The following is a 7,332-nucleotide window of genomic DNA, read 5'->3' on the forward strand; positions in this document are numbered from 1 at the left end:
AAACTCGAAGTCTGGTTTTACTCGTAGCTTGACTTATCCGGTGTTTCCCTGAGAACGAGATATGTGCAGCTCCTATCGGGATGTCGGCGCATCGGGCGGCTTTGCTGGTCTTGTTTTACCATTGTCGAAATGTCTTGTAAACCGGGATTCCGAGACTGATCGGGTCTTCCTGGGAGAAGGAATATCCTTTGTTGATCGCGAGAGCTTATCATGGGCTAAGTTGGGACACCCCTGCAGGGTATAAACTTTCGAGAGCCGTGCCCGCGGTTATGTGACAGATGGGAATTTGTTAATGTCCGGTTGTAGATAACTTGACACCAGATCCGAATTGAAACGCATCAACCGCATGTGTAGCCGTGATGGTCTCTTCTCGGCGGAGTCTGGGAAGTGAACACGGTTTCTGTGTTATGTTTGACGTAAGTAGGAGTTTAGGATCACCTCTTGATCATTACTAGCTTCATGACCGTTCCTTTGCTTCTCTTCTCTCTCTCATTTGCATATGTTAGCCACCATACTTGCTTAGTCGCTGCTGCAACCTCACCACTTTACCCCTTCCTTTCCCATTAAGCTTTGCTAGTCTTGATACCCATGGTAATGGGATTGCTGAGTCCTCGTGGCTCACAGATTACTACAACAGTTGCAGATACAGGTTATGCGATGATCTTGACGCGAGAGCGATGTTTGCTTGTTTTGGAGTTCTTCTTCTGCTTCTTCTTCGATCAGGGGATAGGTTCCAGGTTGGCAGCCTGGGCTAGCAGGGTGGATGTCGTTTGAGCTTCTGTTTGTGTTTCATCCGTAGTCGGATGTTGCTCTTATGTAATATGATGTTGTATTCGTGTGGCATTGTATGCCTCTTGTATGTATCCCCATCTATTATGTAATGTTGATGTAATGATATCCACCTTGCAAAAGCGTTTCAATATGCGGGTCTTTCCTTGGTGGGACCTTCGAGATCCTTTTGGATAGGGTCGCATATTGGGTGTGACAAGGAACCTACGAGGTTGGTTCGGAGGACACTGGTCGGATGTGATCCGAGCTGGACTTGGAACGCGATCGAGTAGACTTTGGGATTTAGGATCCGTGTAAGGCCCAAGTGTTGAGCCCGCGACGAATGCCTATAAATAGTGGAGGTGCGGCACACTTATGCAGTTGATCACTTCAGCGCCGTCGTTAGGGCTTTGCATGTGTTGCAACTAGCCACCTCCACTTGCCGCTGGTTGTGTGATCAGACCTAGCAGTCCGTCGCATGATGTTCCTCCTGCACACGTGGATACCGTTAGAGGCGGTGCACTTGCACCGCTCCGGAGAACTTGTTCGCGGGATCTGATTGGCTACGTGGGAGACCAGTAAGGAGGAGACGACTCCGAGAACGCGAGGCGATTCCGGGAACGCGCTGCCTCAACTCTACTTCCGCTGCACGACACTGCGTGTCTAGTGGTAATGATATGTGATCCATCTCCCGTGGCATGTTCCTGGTTGTTCTGCGCATAGGAAATTTTAATTTGCAGTCGACGCACCCTACCATAGATCCCAACACTTCGTAGGTTCGGTAACTCATAGACATGAACGAAACCCTTTGTTCAATGACCGATAGCGGAATTGTGGACGTCCATATCTATCCCTATGAGCGGAGGAATGAAATTCAAGTGAACCTTTGGTTATCATGTGATGTTCCCTTTATTCGTGATACTTCACAAAAGCAGGGATGCATCGTTATCCTCCTGAGTCATCGCATGCTCATTATACCGTTAACCTCGTTACCGGTTTTATTCTTCTTTCTCGTTATTGTGTTTCGGCATCCCCATGACGTAGTCACCTATGTCTGGCCAGACGATGACGGATGTCGTCACACCGAGAGGGCACTAAAAATATCTCTCCATCGTCGAAGGAGCAAATCTCCCTTGTCAAATTTTTCGATGAACCTGTAACTTGTCGTTATGATAACCGTGTTACAAGTCACGTTTGAGCAACCACAAAGTCCACCGTACGGTAATAATGACTACGGTACTCTCATGGTGTAAGCATAAAAATCACATGTTAACACTCCGTGTTATTACAATTCATTACACATGATATTATCTCAATTCATATAAAACAAGTTTGGGTCGATTCAATATGATTGTTCTTCCAATGTCATAAAATGTTGTTTTAGAACTATCCTTACACGTAACAATACCCAAAGAGCCGGAAAACGTGATCACCAATAACACTTGAGCTAGTCTTAGAGGTGAGACTAGGAACCTTTATTTTATCCATTTATCATTTCACACGTGCATATGAAATTTCCACTGAACCGCATATTTCAGGATCATAGAAGTTATAGCATGAAATATAGACACTTATTTATGAATATGGAAATATAATAATACAATATTATTGCCTCTAGGGCAAATTTCCAACAGCCACGAGGACGACAACGAGCTGCATCTCGGAGGAGTCCCCGATGTTACAACCGACAAGGCGGCAAGCTGGAACCAGCACGATGACGAGCTAGAAATGATGGCGGCAAATGCTACAATCCACATATAGTGAGCTGGAACGGGAGCCCCGATGTTGCAACCATCACGACGGTGTGCCGGAACTGAATGCAACCAGACGCGGCGAGCAAGCAACCGTGGTGGGGCGACGATGTCAAGCATCGGCGAGCGATGCTTCAACCGGTGGAATTTCGGCCATGAGCGCGCTGGGTAGTAATATTTTTGCAAGCGGAACGACGCTCTGGTGATGCCGGGCTATGCACGGGAGGTTGGGGAACACCTGCTTCATGTTGACTCTTTTTGTTACGGGGGACCACTGATCCAACGGTCGTTACACACTCAATCATGTGGATGTGGTGCAACCGACTAAATTTTTGGCTGCTGACTGGCGCCTAGCGTCGGCCCATGTATGGGGCGGGACACACCCTGCTTTTTTCATTTATTTTTTAACTTCTTTTTTTGTTTAAAATAATTCAGCTCTTTAAGAAAGTTCAAAACCTGAAAAAACTTGTGTATTTCAAAAAAAATGTTTCAAGAATTCCTAAAATGTTCATGAATTCAAAAATATTCATCATTTTTAAAAATGTTCAGGAAATCATTTAACATCGTGGATACGAAAAATGTTTGAAATTTCAAAAAAAATGTATAGAAAAACAAAAATGTTCATGATTTTAAAAGGAGTTCACGTATTAAAAAAAGGTCATGAATTAGGAAAACCATGAATTAAAAATTGTTCACAAATTTTTCAATACTGTTCACAAATTTCAAAAATATTCGTGAATTTCAAAAGTTCTTCCCAAGGTTCAATAACTATATTATTAAGTCTAAAACGGTTAGCCGATTCAACAAATGTTCATGAATTTCAAAGTTGTTCCCGAAATAAAAAAAATGTCAGTTGAAAATTAATCAAATAAAAAATATTCACAACTTTGAAAAATATATTCATAATTTCAAAGAATGTTTTGAATTTAAAAAAATCATTATTTCAAAAATTATTTACAATTTTAGTGTTTGCGAATTTATAAATGATGTTGGCGAATAAAAAATAATCATGATTTCACGAAAAGTTCATGATTTCAAAAACATAATCAAGGTTTGAAGCAATGTTCATAATTTCAAAAAAATCATGAATTTTAAAGATGCCGCAAAAATTGGAAAAGGGAATAAAAAAGAAAAGGGGGAGAAAAGAGGAAAATTAAATCAAAAGAACAAAACATGAAAAAAAAGAAAACCAACAAAGAAAGAAAATTAAAAAAGAAAGGGAAGAATGAAAATGAAAAAATATCCAAAGAAAACATGCACACACACACAAAGCGGTTCATTGGACGCCCAAAAGTATGCAACGGGGAGCGGTGTTTGAGCGTTTGGTCGCTATCTTGCGAGGCAATAGGCCGCTACGCTAAAGGGCGCATGTGATTGGCCTAGCATAGACCTGGGCATGGACAGCCCAGCCCAAAAGCCCGACATCTGGACCGGGCTCGGGTTTAGCTTTCCCGCCTGAAGGCCAGCATAAAAGCTCGAAAATAAGCCCGGACATGGCATAAATCATTATTTTATTAGAAATATAGGTACAATATATATTTTAAGTACCCAAAAATCATTATTTTAATAAAAAAAGTGCACGATTCTTGTATTCTGGGCCGGGCTAGGCCGGGCTCGAGCTTGTGATTCTGAGGTCGGAACCAAGCCCTACCCGGAGAATGCCTAGGTTTAGCCTAGCGACATCAGTCATCATGCTAATGTCACTTATATTTTTTTCTCCTCTTTTTTTATTTTCATCTTATCTTATATGCATATACGATTATTTTAAAAACATAAATTTAGTTAAGAAATTTAAACCACGAATTTGAAAAAATGTTAACATAGTATACAATTTGTTTGCTCGGTTCTTAGAAGATGTGAATAATTTTTTTTAAAAATATTCGTGACAATGGAAAAATGTTGCTTTGTTTCAAAAAATATATGCCCAATTTTTTGAAATTGTTTATTCAATGTAAAATAAATAGATTAGAAATAGCCTTGGATTTGCTGATCCAACTGAAATAGCAGCCTTTGGTTTGTTGATTACTACTGTATACTCACTCCGTTCTCAAATATTTGTCTTTCGAGACATTTCAAATGCACTACAAATACGGATGTATGTAGACATATCTTAGAGTGTAGATTCATTCAATTTGATTTGTATATAGTCCCTTGTTGAAATCCCTAAAAGGACAAATACGGAGTAGTATTTAGGAACGGAGGGATAGCGCCAACAACGTCAAAAAAAACGCGCCAGCTGTTGTTTCGGAAAGCATCGGATTGGATTTGGATTTAAAGGGGACGACGCACCAGCGGGTTCGCAACCCTAGTTTTCGATCTGATCTTTCCCCGATCTTCGCCGCCCATCTTCCCAACTTCCCCACATCTCGCGCACTCCGGCGAACATGGCAGCGATCATGGTGGCGCGCGGGCAGGGGCTGGAGCAAGATTTCGATTTCTTCGTGGTGGTCGACTTTGAGGCAACGCGCGGATCTTCCCCCAGGAAATCATTAAGTTCCCCGCCGTGCTCGTCGACAGCGCCACCGGCCGCATCGAGTCCGTCTTTTGCAGGTACGTTCGTCCAAAACATCACCCTGTGCTGATCCAGTTTTGCAGGGAACTCACTGGCATCCAGCAGAAGGACGTCGACGGCGGCGTGGATCTCGGCGAGGCGCTCTGGCTGCACGACACTTGGTTGAAGGCGGCGACGGCGGGGGCAGGGAACAAGAGACGCGTCCGCCTGGCCGTCGTGACATGGGGGACTGGGACTGCCGCACCATGCTGGAGTTCGAATGCCGCTTCAAGGGCATCGAGAAGCCCTCCTACTTCGATGAGACTCCCCTTCCAGGCGGCACTCGGTGGCGGAGGGCGGGTCAACCTGCAGGATGCGGTCCGGGCGGCGGGGCTGGACTGGGAGGGCCGCCTGCACTGCGGGCTGGACGACGCCCGCTACACTGCGCGGCTGCTTGTTGAGCTCATGGGGCGTGGGGTCAAGATCAACATCACCGGCTCGCTGGCGCCGCCGCCACCGATGCAGAAGCAGCCGGCTCGCACAAGCCTTTGCGGTGGCTCACCGGCGCTGGCGTCGGCACTGTCGCCGATCCAGCAGCAGCCGCCTCGCACAGGCCCTTTCGGTGGCTCGTTTGCGCTGGTGCCGGCGCCGATCCAACAGAAGGAGCAGCCGCCGCAGCCACACATAATCAACCCCTGCGGTGGCTCCACTGCGCCGTGCTTCTGGTACTGCGGCGTGGCGAGCAGAGGAGGCATGGAGCCAGGGCCGATGCAGTCTGGATGCGGCAACTGGACGCCGGGTGAATAGCTCCCATGCGACGTCGTTGGTGTGAACTGTCTCTCATGCGACGTCGTTGGCTGTAATAGCTTGCATGCGACATCTTCGTTGGAAAAAATAGCTCCCATGCGACACACCATTTACGCGGCTAGTTGGCTGTCCGTTAGGCTGAGATTTGGTTAGGACACTGGGGGTTATGTGCTCTGACTGGTGGGGTCCACCTATGGCCACGTAGTCAAGAGTCAACCGTCCACGACTCGACCGGTGACTGTGTGACCGTGCTCGACTCGCCCGTGCTGGACTGGGCGAGCGGCGCCGCCGTAAGCATCTTCTCCGGCAGTGGTTTCTTCTCCGCGGTGGTGGAGCGCATTTCTCGGCAGCGGCAGAGCTATTGCGAGGTGAGCCCGAAACCCTAGTCCCACTCCCCAGAATTTTGGGGGATCTGTGGCCTCATGCTGCCCTCTGTTTCTTGGCGATTTAGAATCGGGCTCCATTGGATCCGGGGGTTGTTTCTTCTCCGCGGCCCGGTGGTGGAGCGCCTATCCCTGCAGCGGCTATTGCGAGTGAGTATTTTCCAAACACTACTCCCATTCCACTGAATTTTGAATAAATCTGTGGCCTCATGCTGCCCCTGTTGCTTGATTGGATAGGAGATGGAGCGAGGGCTAGATGAGATGGAGCGAGGAGACGGGCTGCCCCGAGGAGACAGTGCTTCAAATCGGTAATGCCACCCTCTTTTCTTGGCGATTTAGAATCGAACTCTATTTGGTAGTGACTGCCGCCGCTGCCTGCCATTGACAAAACAGGGGAGGTTCAGGTTCTGCCACCACATTCGCAATTATAGTGGAATTTTTTCCCTGTAAAGCCAAGCTCAGTGATGGCAGTGTCCAAGACATTGATAGAGATACCACCGTGAGGTTGGATGTCGATTTTGCAGATGTTGATCCCCAGGAATTGGAGATCATGAAGGAGAAGGCCGTGGGCAATTTGGTGGAGAGAATTGGGGAGAGTATTGTTTGGGGTCCAGAACAAGAGGTATCTCTGCAACGTTTCGATAACTATAATGGTGAATATGTGAGAATTGAAGATGGAGAATCCATGGTTGCTGAAATTGATCAGCAAGGAGGATGGGCAAGCAAACAAGTAACAGTTTATGCAGAGCTAATTGATCTGCAAACTCATTCCAGAGTTGGTTATGTGCCATCAAAGATGGCTGCACAGATGGAAGATGATGAGTGGGTTTCACAAAAGAAGATGTTGGCATTGTTGACTGAACCGACTATAGTAGCTGAAGATACTGGGATTGATGCAGATGGAGAGGAGGGAACCCATGGTGCTAGGAAGGTTGTTGTTGACTGGAATGTAGTAGAGTTGAATGAAAAAACAGATTTGGTCATTACACCAATATCTGACATTGATATGGCCGAAATGTTTGGCATTCAAGTTGATGACAAAGATAAGGAGAAGGATGACAGTTCTTTGCCAGCTGAAGGTAACACAGGCCCTAGAAATGCAAATGAGGATGAAGAACACCTGATGAGAGAG

General features: G+C 46.2%; 1 long non-coding RNA gene across 1 annotated transcript; it reads left to right on the forward strand.

Moving 5' to 3' along the window:
• Positions 1-5,818: 5,818 nt before the first annotated feature.
• Positions 5,819-6,920, forward strand: LOC123065266 (uncharacterized). The gene is made up of 4 exons (XR_006430944.1): positions 5,819-6,185; positions 6,269-6,350; positions 6,438-6,508; positions 6,594-6,920. It is a non-coding gene; the product is annotated as an uncharacterized lncRNA (long non-coding RNA).
• Positions 6,921-7,332: the final 412 nt, after the last annotated feature.

Source organism: Triticum aestivum, chromosome 3B, assembly GCF_018294505.1.
Source record: "Triticum aestivum cultivar Chinese Spring chromosome 3B, IWGSC CS RefSeq v2.1, whole genome shotgun sequence".
Lineage (NCBI taxonomy): Eukaryota > Viridiplantae > Streptophyta > Magnoliopsida > Poales > Poaceae > Triticum > Triticum aestivum.